General features: G+C 39.3%; 1 protein-coding gene across 2 annotated transcripts in view; it reads right to left on the bottom strand.

Moving 5' to 3' along the window:
• ralyl (RALY RNA binding protein like) overlaps window positions 1–15,082 on the bottom strand; it is a 91,661-nt gene extending 76,579 nt beyond the window's left edge. The window contains exon 1 of one of the 2 annotated variants that reach the window (XM_029457452.1): window positions 14,020–15,082. The gene's annotated coding sequence lies outside the window, so the exon portion shown is untranslated. The remainder of the gene's footprint in view (window positions 1–14,019) is intronic. The other variant, XM_029457453.1, reaches the window with a different exon arrangement.
• Window positions 15,083–15,352: the final 270 nt, after the last annotated feature.

Below are 15,352 nucleotides of genomic sequence, written 5' to 3'. Positions count from 1 at the left end.
ATATGAATTGACAGTTACAAAGTCTAAACAAATTATGAAGCCAGCTTTCACAAACCCAAAAGTAATATTGTATGTTTAAAAAAGAAATATATATATATATATATATTTACCTTAATTGTCACCTTTATTGTCTACCTTCAGATGTATCCATCATAATATCAAACTGTGCCCCGTGCATCATGGAAGTGTTAGCAGGAGTGCATCAGGTCTATATTGTGTTTGTGTGTTTCTGAACAAGCTTTGCTCTCCAGGTGGTTCTGAATTCTCCTAAGTGGTTTGTTTTTTATCAGAAATGTGAAGTGGGTATTCGGCTTTCATCCGACTCTATAAGGCACTGAATAGTTTCACTGACATACTTCCAAAAATCCATACAGACTGTCACCTTGGCACAAACACACATTCTGACCCATAACTCTTGAAAATAACAATCTGCTCAGGTTCAAGCTTAAAGGTGAAATGTCTCTTTTGGAATGTCGGCGTCTGCTCGTGCTGGCGTGTTGATTTTCTAACTATCGCTTCACACATTTACATCCTATATCACTTTCATTCTCGTAGTCAAGAATTAATTGGAAACTGAAATTGCTTTTCAAATTGTTTCAACTTACATTGACTGACCTAATTAGTTCAATGATTACGCTCGCTGGGAAAAGATCCCTGGCTAAACGACGTGACTAATTTGTATGAATATTTAAAACTGATGTCTACAATTAATGTCATTTACATATGTAATGTGTCTTCTTGATTACCTAATTACGTCCGTACTCCCTGAATGATGTCACTGACAGGTGTCTTTTAGAGTATAGTGAAATAAGAAGAGACTTAAGCAGATGTCCTAGTTCAGGGGTCACTAACAGGTGGACCCAGACGACGATCTATCCGGACCCATATTTATAATCAATAAATTATTGAAGGATTTTCAATTTTGATGGGGCATTTCTATTTTAACCGGCGCAGCTTTCCTCGTTTTTACGGCACTCGTTTAGCGGTTCAGGAAACTCACAGACCAATTACATGCGAGTTAAGCCATCCCACGTGATGCTACTCAGCCAATCAAATCTGTGCATTCCAGGCGGCAAACATTGAGACTCTGAATACAGACAGATGAGAGGCGAGTGACAGATGGAAAGCGATTAGATGAGTGAGCCGGAGACAGGGAGAGAAGACGGAGAGACAAGTGAGCCGGAGACAGGGAGAGAAGACTGAGAGATAAGTGAGCCACAGACAGGGAGAGAAGAAGGAGAGACAAGTGAGCCACAGACAGAGAGAGAAGACGGAGAGACAAGTGAGCCACAGACAGGGAGAGAAGAAGGAGAGACAAGTGAGCCACAGACAGAGAGAGAAGACGGAGAGGCAAGTGAGCCACAGACAGAGAGAGAAGACGGAGAGGCAAGTGAGCCACAGACAGAGAGAGAAGACGGAGAGGCAAGTGAGCCGCAGACAGGGAGAGAAGACGGAGAGGCAAGTGAGCCACAGACAGAGAGAGAAGACGGAGAGACAAGTGAGCCACAGACAGGGAGAGAAGACGGAGAGGCAAGTGAGCCACAGACAGAGAGAGAAGACGGAGAGGCAAGTGAGCCGCAGACAGGGAGAGAAGACGGAGAGGCAAGTGAGCCACAGACAGAGAGAGAAGACGGAGAGACAAGTGAGCCACAGACAGAACAGAGAGAGAAGACAGAGAGACAAGTGAGCCACAGACAGAGAGAGAAGACGGAGAGACAAGTGAGCCACAGACAGAGAGAGAAGACGGAGAGACAAGTGCGCCACAGACAGGGAGAGAAGACGGAGAGACAAGTGAGCCACAGACAGAGAGAGAAGACGGAGAGACAAGTGAGCCACAGACAGGAGAGAAGACGGAGAGACAAGTGAGCCACAGACAGAGAGAGAGACAGAGAGACAAGTGAGCCACAGACAGAGAGAGAAGACGGAGAGCAAGTGAGCCACAGACAGAGAGAGAAGACGGAGAGGCAAGTGAGCCACAGACAGGGAGAGAAGACGGAGAGGCAAGTGAGCCACAGACAGAGAGAGAAGACGGAGAGGCAAGTGAGCCACAGACAGAGAGAGAAGACGGAGAGACAAGTGAGCCACAGACAGAGAGAGAGAAGACAGAGAGACAAGTGAGCCACAAGACAGGGAGCCACAGACAGGGAGAGAAGACGGAGAGACAAGTGAGCCAAAGACAGGGAGAGAAGACAGAGAGACAAGTGAGCCACAGACAGGGAGAGAAGACAGAGAGACAAGTGAGCCACAGACAGGGAGAGAAGAAGGAGAGACAAGTGAGCCACAGACAGAGAGAGAAGACGGAGAGGCAAGTGAGCCGCAGACAGGGAGAGAAGACGGAGAGGCAAGTGAGCCACAGACAGAGAGAGAAGACGGAGAGACAAGTGAGCCACAGACAGAACAGAGAGAGAAGACAGAGAGACAAGTGAGCCACAGACAGAGAGAGAAGACGGAGAGACAAGTGAGCCACAGACAGAGAGAGAAGACGGAGAGACAAGTGCTCCACAGACAGAGAGAGAAGACGGAGAGACAAGTGAGCCACAGACAGGGAGAGAAGATGGACAGACACGTGAGCCACAGACAGGGAGAGAAGACTGAGAGACAAGTGAGCCACAGACAGGGAGAGAACAATAACTACACATGGCGCTCTCTAAGAAGAGAAAAGTGAACAACGTTTCTGACCAAACATACACTCAAGTCTGAACTGAGGTCACAGAAAATCTCAGAGCCCAATATGATGAATCCAGCAGGATCCTGACTCACTCACTGCCCAACAACCTGCTCATGAATGTTCCCTGCTGGTGCTTGGATTTTGGGTCAACACAAAAAGCTATTTTATTTATTTTCTCTTTTATTTTTAAATGCAGCCCGAGAAGAACACTATACATATCTACAGTATTATATATATATCTGTATAGTTCAATGTTAAGTGACAATAAATATTGTCTAAATGTTTTTAAATTGTACTTTCTTTATTAGATTTGACAGTCAGTTGTTGATGACCTGCAGACGTTGATACAGCTACTAGGCTACTTCAATATATCTCACACTAATTCATAACGCAAGTTAGACATTATGATGCTCCGGACCTTTGCTTGTGGAAATTTTCTCTAACTGGACCTCTTTGAATTTTAGTTGAATACCCCTATCCTAATTCATTCACCTCGTACCAATGTTGCAGAAACCGCAGCTCTACCTGTATTACAGAGTTGTCGAGCTCCTGTGGCTCGCAATGACTACATATTTTCCCCCTGACAAGTATATACATAGGCCTCCAGTGACTTGTCAGAAACTGACAGAAATTGATTTTCCTTGCAGTTAGCTCCCCATGGCTCTAAAAAATGAAATAATTTCCACCAGCACTGTTGCGTGGCAATAATAAAGTATCTATCTATCTTCCATCTTTCTTCTATTTTATTTATGTGGTCACAAATTTGGACTGTTGTCGTGTCAGACCCTAAAAGTACCCTAAAAAGCTGAGGTTGTAGGTGTTTTTTGTTTTTTCAACTTTGGAAACAATTTGAACTGGAACAAACTGAAATTACTAGGATTAGTGGAGTAAACATCCACTCTGAGCAATATGCTCTAAAAGGAATAGCTGAACATTTTTGGAAAACACGCTCATTGGCATACTTGCATAGAGTTAGATGAGCATATCGATTCCAATCTCATATTTAGTCCGTTAAATATAAGGCTATATCTGTTAGCTTAGCTTAGCATTAGGTCACTGTGCACATAACCTCCATAAAACCCAATAGTTGCATTTATATTTCAGGTTTTGTCCAAATTAAACAATTACATATTAAGTGTTAATAAGTGTTCTTTAGAGGTGCTGACAGGGTTTTCTGTGACCTTTGGACAGGGCCACGCTAAGTTGTTTACAGTCTTTGTGCTAGCTGCTGGCTCTCGCTACATATTTAACAATCCTTGTCTCCAAGATGCAGTTTGAAAGAAATGTAAGAAACATTTATGTTTAAATAATGAGGAAATGTTGTTAATTAATGCATCTGGCAAACAAGATGCATACTCCTGTCCTGCCCTTTGTATGTCCGCCCTAAACTTATACGGTACAAATATGTGCATTTCTGTCACTCAAAAACATTTGCCTCAGAAACTCATCCAGGCACTAATTACGTTTTCCCAAAAACCTACAGTACATGGCAAAATAAGTAAGTGGTATATAAACGTAATTTCTATGAGACATGGTCCCCTAAAGATCAAATCTGTAGGCCAAGTCTCAAAATCTAGTTATAGTTCATAATGTTCTGCTTATACATATTAAGATATTCTTATATATTTTAACATTTAATCAATTTTAGCAGAATAAATTTGAGGAACACATGAGGCAGAATGGGACACTAGTGGGTTTGTCCTGCCCTGCTGATAAATATGTAAAGGGAAACGTTTTGTGTCTGTAGTATGTGTGACACCTAAATAAAATGTAATATGTAATAAATAAATAAAATATGCCACTCTCTGTTAATTCAAGAAGCTGCGATGTACCGTGAACAGGAACTGGTCACTAAAATGAGTAATACAAATAATCCAGGGAAGCATATAACTATAAACAGGAAGGGGGATTCAGAAGTACATACAAATCAATTATTCTCTAATAATGCCCGACCAGGCTACTTTAGTGATACATGTGCTGTAAAATAAATGGAACATTTCTTCCCAACAATAAACAAGGCAAAAAAATCCAAAGCATGTCTCTGCACAGTGATGAGCGTAAGCGTGTGATGTTTATTAGAGAAAGTGGATGGAAACAGAAGTAAAGGCTGTAATAACCGCCGGCATCTGCGACAACACACGGCAATGAGCTCCATGATTTCCTCTGATGTCAAAACCTGGAGGAAAAAAAATCAATATGAAGAATGAAGCCTTATTTACACACTCCACCTGATTGACTGTGGCTCACTGCAAGATGTCAACAGGCTATTAATGTTTCAGGAGAAGATTGCTTTTTGAGGCTAAGTGGGGAATTAAATGATGTTCTATTTATACACATAAACACACTGGTGAGCGGGGCGCACTTTAGCGGGACAGATGTTTTGTTTGTTTTTAAAACTCAGATTTAGCTCAGAGGGCCTCTGTAGCCCCGTAGAGTGCAATCAGACAGACATTTGCCATTCTTAATCTCAATCTGGCGAGCGTGCATTCCTGTTCGAGGATGCATAATTGCACGCACGCACACAAAACACGCAAATGAGATTATCACGAAAGGGCCGGGGGTTCACTTTGTGTCCCATCCGGATAAACCGAGAGCTGACTTTAATGAAGTTTTACTTTCACCTAGCAACTCGACATTGTAGACAGACAACGTTCAAATAAATGTCAACCTCTTTGAATGGAAAGTATGTCCGTATGCTGGATTTCCTGTCAGGCTCAATCAAAGTTTGAATGTGCAGCGGGATCCATTCTCGCCATCAACAGTCCTTCGCTACCCCTGAGTGAACCGTTTGTTGAGAGAAACATAAAAGGTTTGCTCGGTTGACATGTTTTTGCCCTCAGGGGTACACAAACTCAATAGCTAGCAAGCTAGCTAGCCGTCTCTCCTTGAGTGCACCTGTGCTTTCCTTGTGGCAGACACAGAAAATTGAGGTCATGATCCCCGTGAGTATGTGAGTCAAGATGCCTCTGTGCTGAAATATCTTCTTTTTTTTTTGTTTCTGGGTACATATGCTTGAAATATCTGCTCAGGATATTTTTAGATATAGAGCTTCTCCCTATTTCTGAGTACACACAATATTAGGGGTATATTCCATGAATTTGCAGCTCTTTTTATACAATTTACAGTTATGTTATGCATCTGGTTCTATGTCTACATCTTATTCATAGGGCAGTATTGCATCAGCAATAGGCTAATATCTATATTTATATACTATTTTACACTGATAGAGTTAATACTTAATACTTGGCGGTGCCAGAGCAAAGAGTACACTTGGAAATTTTTATAGATTTGAATTGTATAAAAGATTAAAACAAACGTGTTCTTGTCATTATTGATTATTGTTTGGAATTGTTTGAAATTATAAAATTATATTTAATTCATTTTACAATAAATATATGACACAATAATGTGTGCAAAAGGGGAACAGGGTCTGAATATTTTCCGAAGCCACTGTAATTACATTTTAACTTGACCACCTGACCTAACAAACTTCTCACCCCCTCAGTTTAAAGTATGTAAGTACATTGAGATTTGGTGTCCAGATCAACATGAATGATTTTAACTTTCTTGAACCTTTAGCTGCATTTTGTTTAAAGTGACCACAAACTGCCCAGGCTGCTAAACATTCATTTGTGAATGCAGACGTGACGTGACTCTATTTCTGGATAAAAATTGCAATGTCTTTGAACCTGTGACTGCTCTTTTCAAACTGCCTCATGAACATGGACAGATAATGAGCATTGGGGCCTGTGGGCACAGACATGTAAAAGCCCTTTCACCCCTGCAACATGGAAGCGAGATGCCAAGACTGAAAGAGTCGCAAAACTACAAACGATGCAGCCGGGCTGAAAGAGAAAAATACATTACTAGTCTGACTCACAGGATGTAGGCTGTGGGTATAAGCCTGCCATTGGTCGTGTATTGGTCGGGAGTCTCCTCCCCTACTGCTAGCTGCGTGTTATCGTTTTGCAAGGTCACCGTCGCTGCATCCTGTGCCTACACTGTTGTGATTGGTATAAAGAAATACAAACAAGTCAGAGTGTTTTTTCCCCTATAGCAGAATGATAATAAGTGCATTCAGACTTTCTCCAGACACTGACTGTGGAGATAGGTCTGGCTGTGCAGTCAGTTTGTGTGTCTATTTGGTTGTTTTATCTCTCTTTATGGTCATTTAATGTATTTTTTGCAGTCATTTTGCTTCTCTTTGTGATTATTGTGAGTCTCTGTAGTTAGTTTGTGTAATGTACAATTCACTTGTGCCTCTATGTGGTTGTTTTGTATCTCTTTGAAGTCAGTTTTGTGTCTTTTACGGTTGACTTGTGTCTCTTTGTGGCTGCTTTGCGTTTTTTTGTGGTTATTTTGCATGTCTGTAGTCAGTTTGTGTCTTTTATGGTTGACTTGTATCTCTTTGTAGTCATTTTGCGTCTCTTTGTTGTCGTTTTGTTTCTATTTGTAGTCAGTTTCTTTCCTGTTTTTCTTTTTCTTACAGTCATTTAGTGTCTATTTGTGGTCGTTTTGTGTCTTTTTTAAAGTTTTTTTAGTTTTTCTTACAGTCATTTAGTCAGTTTGCGTCTCCTTGTAGTCATTTTGTGTCTTTTTGCAGTTGTTCTGCATCTCTTTTGATAAATCACCTTCAACAGAAGCTTTGACGAGTCCCTGTAGGTCCTTTTAGCAATACTTCCATGCTTATGAAAAGTGTCTTTATGCAGTCAATCAATGTAATCAAAAGAATATCTAAGCTTTCAATAAGCTTGCAAATATGGCTGTCACTACACACGAGCTACAGCACAGTCCACCATGCCTGTTGAGACTGTAGTTTCTTTAGTGTGCCAATGCCTCCACAACTGGTCACACGCAGGTGAGAGACAGCTGAGGCCAGCAGGACGACAGCGAGAACAGCTGATCCCTGCAGAACCAGCCTGGAGCTGACCCAGAAGAGGACGCTCCACTGTAACCGGGGTCCCTGAGGTAATCTAGGCAGGACATTATCTGCTTCGCTGCTTCTCTGCAGCATCTGGAGGGCTCCGCCACCTGCTCTGGAAGGCCTCACGCCTCTCCTCCGCCTCTTTCCCCAGGACTCAGCAAACATCACACAGTCACTTAGACGTATCAGATAAAGTATGTGCCTGAGAAGTAGCCTACGGATCTTCTCGTCATCAGTTTGTCTTGACCTTTCGTCTCTTCACTGAAGCCACTGATTGAATATCTCACCAATAAATCACCCTAGCATGCTATGTTCAGTAGCAAACAAAAAAGGATTTCTCCAATTAAATGTTTGTATACTTATTCATTACTAAACTCGCTTTTGCATCTTTATGTTAAGTGTGCTTTATAGGATGTTTTTAAGCTTTTTAATTCCAAGTACAGAATCAGATTTTTACACTACATTAAGACCTGCTCTGTTATTTTTACATTTCATCTTTTGAATCCTGCTTGAAGCATTGTATAGTCCCTTTTGTTTGATAGTGCTCTTTTACTGTTTTTTGCTCTATTTATGTTTCAGTATTTTTATTTTTTTTACCCTTGTGGGAAGAAATTATAAAAAAGGAGAAAACAAGAGTTATCATGAGTATTGAAGAATATATTGTAAGCTCTCTCTCTATTCCCTGAAGACCTTAAACTAATTTTCATAAACTAATCTGATGCTATGATGATTTTAATATCACTGGGATTAAAATAAAACACACACACACACACACACACACACAGATCAGAAAAGAAAGAAAAACATTACTATGAATATGCTTTTTAAGGTATATTATGTTCTGCTCTTCCTGATGATTTGTATGTGTATATGTTTGAGTATTGTATTCATGATGTTTTATGGAGGTACATTGTTTCCAAAACATTTCAGCTCCATCGCCATAAGCCTTTATGATCATGAGCTGATACTTTGCATTATTATTTTCAGAAAAGACAGAAACAAGCAGAAAACAAGTGAGTCACCTTTAGTACGGTCATCTTCCTGCCTGAGGGTTACACTTTAATGATGATGTCCCACTGACGGATGTGGAAAACATGTATTAATATGCCAGAGAGTCATTTTCTAAAATGACGATTCGAGAAGAAAAACAATACACACATGTGTCAGCGGCAGCAACGCTAATCTATATGTAGTCCGAAAACTAATTCTGTATGTTTTGATCCCACGTGATGCTGCAGTGGAATGTAATTTGATGAACAGCGTGATTAGAAAATCGTATTGAATATGATAACTCCACATGGAACAGACGTAGCCTGGAAGCTATCAGGTTGGCTGGATCGATATCTGCACACTGATCCGACAAAGTAGTAAAACAGCATTAACTCCACTTTCTTTTAGCGTTAAGAGTTTCACTGTAAAGTGACATGTAAAGATCCATTTATCTTTGTGAGTTCAGGTTATACTCCTTATCAGACTTGCGTGAAACCTAATTCCTTCTAAAATTAGAAAAAGTAATTCCTCTGTGAGCTCTCGATAAGGAAAATGGAAGTGATTGCGGTTTAATTGGCCGTTTTTAAAGCGCACTTACACTGCCGAGACGAACTCCTTTTACACAAACACATGAAGGCTGTGCTTGAATAGTCTTTTCTTTTTTTTTTTGCAGGAAGGTTTCAAACTGAGTGAAATGACCCGGAAGTATCTAAGTGGCAGACATGATAAGAGCTGGTGGAAATTCTCTAAAAAGCTAAGGAAAGGTGCTTCCTAAAACCGTGGCACAATTCCTAACGGTAGAATAACGGCCGTCGCATAATTACTTAGCGGTACGTATAAGTGGAGTTAGATTCACATCTTTCCTTGACTTCATGAAGTTTTCCATCGAGATTCAAGGCAAAGTGTTGAGGACAAAATATAGGATGGAATTGTTTTTCACATTTCGCCCAGCACAGCAACGTAATTATGCAACTTTTCATACTATTTTTAATGCTATTTACTATTTTTATTCTGCTGTTTAATACTATTCGTAATGCTATTTTTAATGCTATTTTTAATGCTATTTACTATTTTTATTCTGCTATTTAATACTATTTTTAATGCTATTTTTAATGCTATTTTTAATGCTATTTTTAATGCTATTTTTAATACTATTTACTATTTTTATTCTGCTATTTAGTACTATTCGTAATGCTATTTTTAATGCTATTTCACATTTACATCAACACTGTGATTATTGTACTGTAAATGCTCTGTACAATTTTGTACTAATTTTTATGTTTTTATGCACTTTTGGCTGCAATTCTTGTATGAAAGATGCTATACAAATAAAGCTTATTATTATTATTATTATTATTATTATTATTATTATTATTATTATTATTATTATTATTATTAACTATTGTTTTCTAAATTCCAACCAAAAGGTCAAATAAAAGAATATGTTGTCAAAAACCACTGCTTTTTTCCTTTTTCTGAAATATAACTCAAACGAAACTTTCATGTGAAATTCTAAAAGCACAATCATGTCGGCCCAAAGGCTCATTTAGGTGACGCACTATAACTCAAATGTTTCCAATAATAGACAGTGGAAAGTCATTCAGCCTGACCCTATTCTTCAGATATGGGTTTAATTGCCCACAATATGAAGTGTGAGATCCCCTCACTTATCAAATTAAAAGCTCAGAAAAGGACAGTAAAGTACTTAACACTCATTTCAGTAGAATGAGTCATGCCAAAGGTAAGCTGTTTATCTGTTAAAGGGAAGGGGAGCAGGAAGAGGGAACCTCATTGAGAGTGTGAAACATGATGTCCATGGCACTTTTATTTTGACACTCCAGGTCATGTAGATATGGGCAAGTGTTTCCAGCTGCTACAATCCAAATGAAAGAAGCTCTAAATTGATAAAATGTTTTTCATCTTTAATTAATAATGAAGGAAAGTGCTCTTTCTTGTAAAGATGCAAATACAAGACTAATTATCGGGTCTAAAGAATCAGGTCTCTGCCAAGGAAGTCAAATGAAGAACACTACAAGAAGAAGAAGAAGAAGAAGAAGAAGAAGAAGAAGAAGAAGAAGAAGAAGAAGAATAAAGACCACCAGGACCAAAACTCTGGACCTGGGGTGACAGGGTCTTCACGCTTGCTGCACCGTCCCTCTGGAAGGCCCTCCCAAACCACATCAGACAGTCAAACACCCTGCCATCATTCAAGCAAGCCCTTAAAGCCCACCTCTTCAAGATTGCTTTCCCCTGCTGAACTCCGCCCCTCCCCCCCATCTCATGACTCTGCCAGTTTTAACTGCTCTCTGCTCTTTTATTTTATCTTTTGTTAGCATTTTGTGCGGACAAATTTGTCTGTTTTTAGGCTTTTTACAGAATGTTTCTAAATTGTAAAGCGTCTTTGTGTATCTCGAAAAGCTCTATATAAATGTAATATATTATTTTGTATTATCACATGTGAAGTAGATATAGCACATCAATAATAAGCTATTTATATTGTGTTTTTTGATTTATTTTTATTTTTAGGGAAAGCATAATAGCCTTTTTTTTTTGATTGATATACATATTTAAATGCAGAAAATAGCATTATTTTATTCTTTTGATTTTGGTTGAAGAATATCTCCTCCCTGGTTCTGAAACCAAACCTACTCCCTTAGTTATGAGTTATATATTTACCTGAGTGATGGGTTAAGGAATGTAGTGTGTTCTGATTAAAACACTGTAGAGACTGAATAATACAGTTAGGTCAGAAAAATGTTAAGTATGAGCGTGAACTTCAGATTGACTTTGCAGCTAGCAGACATCGGATTGATGTTAGGTCATAAAAGGGCATTTTCAATGAAACTTTCAACTACCTTTGTGCATATATAGAACAAGAAGGCCAAATAAAACGCACTAAAGCTCCCCTGCTGCTTCTTATATAACTTTAAGCTTCTTTCAGACTCCCTTCCACAAAAAGTTGGCTTCGTCTCCTACATATTTTTCAGCCTTAATAGTTGAGATTTCAATTGTAAAGTATACATACATGAATGAGAAGCCTGTGAAAATATAACAAAAGAGGCATCGGGGCTTGTAACATGTATCTATGTAGGTTACAGTTCATACCATGTGCTACTGAATCCAACATCCCATAAGAATTGCACCACATGTTTATAAAAGATGCATTACACAGCATATCAATTATGTTTCCATTAGTCCCACTCTGTCGTGCTGAGAGCTACACTGTTATTACATGCACATATAGAACAACAAACATGCAGATAGTTAAGCGCATGCTTGGTATACACAATTTGCTCTCGCGTGATGTTTTATTCATGGTATCAGAGGTATATCCATTCATGAGCTATCATATTTCTCTGTAAGTCTCCTGTGCAGGTCTGGCTTGGCCTAGATAACAGGACACCTGCCTGGAGGGGAGACACAACACCGCAGGACGTAATAGAAGCTATCATAATGCTTAGCAGGAGACATGTCCAGGAGCCCTCTCAACTAGTGGCGTAAAGAAATGTTGATGTGTCGTGATGCAACAATTGGAGCTTTTAAAAAAGGCACAATTTGAACTGTTTGAATTCATGAATAAATAAATAAAATGATACTAATTACACAGAAAATCTCGGAAATGATTGAAATTAGAAGATGTCGGCGCTTCTTTCTGCAGTTTGATGAAAATAGCATCTCGACACAATGACATGATCTAAACTAAAAGCCATTCTTTCAACTAAGTAAATGTGTTTAATTATTGACGACTGGATCAGTTTAGTAGCTTTTTTTAGATTTTGAAGCACTTTTTTTTTTTGAAGAATCAGACGTTATATAATCATGGACAAATTAGTGAGAAAGCACTGAATCAAAAGCAGCAGAATGTATTGTTTCGTTCTTACACCCCTCGTCTCAAGAACCACCGCTGATGAATGAACACCTTAAACCTCTTTAATGACAGCTCTGTGATACAACCAAAACACTGAATGCAAATGCAATTCATACAGTTTCTAAAATTGTCTCACAACTTTAAAACCATTCAAAACCTCCCCGTGGCTCTGGATCTACATCTGCTTTATGAGCTGCATAGATTTTTTTAACAGGAGACAGGGGAATCAATACATGATAACAGCTTTTCAATACATGATAAAAATGTATCATCTTATTCGCTCTAATCACTTTGCCTTATTAAAAGTTTACCTCTCTAGTTCTGCATTCAATATTTATCATCCCACGACATTAAACTGTACTGATTCTGATCTCCCACGTCAGCTTGTTTAATGACACTGGGGGACTTAACGGTCTATACCCAGACTTAATGGTCCACTCCCGTGTATTTATAGGCCTACAATATTGCAATGATGAAACCTGTGTTCTGTTAAAGCGAATACATATGGACCGAAATTAAATTCATGAGATTGAATCCTATGTTACAGTATATACTGAAGCCAGCACTTTAGGTAACATTTAGATTAGTCTTGGAATAGTCCAGAAAATGTCAGATAAGGTTTTGTGGCGCTGTACTTTGACTGTGGACTCCTCAAAGACTAAACTTAGAGATCGTCCATAGTTAACAACAATGTTAAAGTAATACAAATTACTCCCAGAAAATACACTCAGCAGTATTGTAGCCTGTAATACAGACATATAATGCAACCCATGCCCTTTTCTAAGACTACATGGCAACTAGTTACTCGTGTTTGCATGTCCTGAAGCACACTAATAATCTGAAATTAAACCTGCCTCCTGGAGGATTAATTCACTCTAAATCCTTTTTTTTTTTAAATCCTCACAGTGGCCCTATTCATTTCCTGCTAAATCAGATTTGACAAATCCAATAGTGTTTTTGAATGTTGGCCTGCAAAAGACGATTTGAGTTTGTCCAGCAATAAGGAGGGCACTTAAGTGTAGCTTTATACTTGACATACTGTGGTGATCCTAATTATTTCTACCAACTTGGTAGTATAGCCTGCTGCAGTTAAAAGCCTGCTGCAGCAAATTAAGTGGTTATTTCTCCCCCTCCATGTCGACATATGGATGGAGTTGTAATACTTTTATCTGTGGGAAATCATTACAGTCGTTACAGTGCATCCTTCCGAGGGACCTGCATGTAGCTACTTACATTTACTCCTCAGCTGCGACGCCTTGAAGATTGTTGAACTCAAAACAGAGAACCCATTGTGATCAAACGACATGCGTGTGATTTCCAATCCTTGTTGTTGAATTGTTGATCGCGTCACTTATGTTTTTTTTTTTTGTTTGTTTTTTTTAATGAAGCTTTAGGAATCAGATCAGATCAGGTAACCTTCAGATAACATTGATAAAGAATGCCTTCTCTAAATGAGCAATTTGGCCAGCCTTACACAATAACACGTCAGCCACAGGTGCATATTTCTGTCACCTTGTTCTTTATTGTTAATACAGAAACGTGTCACTTATCCACTCATATTATATATACCTGCAAAAGGGAAAATGTCTGTTCATCCTCGTTGATACAGAAAACAAAAACGCATTGAACTCCCCCAAGAATCAAAACTCCCCTCGTCCACCCAGCATCATCTAGTCAAAAAACGTTAACATCCAAAAATACTTGACAATGCCACCAGCAAAAGTATAATGAAATCGAAAAAAGAGAGAAACACAAAAACAACAAACCTGAGAGCTCAGCTGCAAGAAAAGTATCACGTTAAAATGTCATCGGGCTTTAAAAATGACTCCTTTTTTTATAAAGAAAAGAAGAACAAAGTAAAAGCAAGGGCGGTGGGATTCACCGACACATCAAAATCACAAAACTCGAAGGCAACAAACAACACTGCAAAATGCAAACCAAAGCATAGCAACAGCAAAAGTCGACAGAAACAAAAAAATAAAAATGTTTCAAAACCACCAATAAATTGTTTGAAAAATCTCAATACTGACAAAAGCTGCTTGGTTTCGACCCTCGAAACAAAACTGCAAGCAAATAAAGGCTCTCTCAAGATACCGCACCGATTACCCTCTTGGCACTCTCGATCAGAATAACTGCATGCTAAAAACTTGAAGCCTGGATGTGAAAAACGCTCAAAACCACCATGTCAATGCTCAATTCAAACACCAGCAAAAGGAGTAAAAATAAAAAAGGGGGCAATTAAAAAGACAAAAAATGCTTACAAAAAAGCCATTGAAAATGTACTCACCGAGCGGGAGTAAAATGTTGCAATAAAAATGTGATATGGCTCAAAATACAGTATGGCGGTGCAAGCCGAAATGCTGTGCCTTTTCTCTAGATCTCTGCCTCCAGTTCTGTCATGTGACTGATTTAGCCTCGACTTCCAGCAATGAGAGACCAGTGTCGAACAGCTGATGCTGAATGCTCTCCTAACGGCTTGGCTCTCTCTAAAAGTAAAAAGAGGTAGTCCTTATCGTCCCACAGTTATGACTGAGCTGGTTGTGTGTTTTTCTTTGGCTTTTCTTTTTTTCTTTTTTCTGTTTTAAAGATGCAGAGCGCACTCGGTGTCAGCGCCACGGCAGGATCAGGACATGCTTTCATTCCATTGGGCAGACGCACGGGATGATATGCACGGCATGTTCCGTGAGGAATGAAGGGGCATGCGTGTGGGTTATTACAGAGGGGCTGGTCAAATCCAGGACAAACAAACAGCAGTATCATATCCCTACTATCACGCCAGCACAGTCCATGGTACTTAAAATGTGGCGAATACAGCAAAACAGCGGTATCATAATCAGCCCTTTCCATGGTGCTGAAACATAGGGCGTGTAGTTCAATTTTGGAAAGACTATAGCCTCAATAG

This window comes from Cottoperca gobio, chromosome 20, assembly GCF_900634415.1.
Source record: "Cottoperca gobio chromosome 20, fCotGob3.1, whole genome shotgun sequence".
Taxonomy (NCBI): Eukaryota; Metazoa; Chordata; class Actinopteri; order Perciformes; family Bovichtidae; genus Cottoperca; species Cottoperca gobio.
This window is presented reverse-complemented; position numbering and strand designations above follow the sequence as displayed.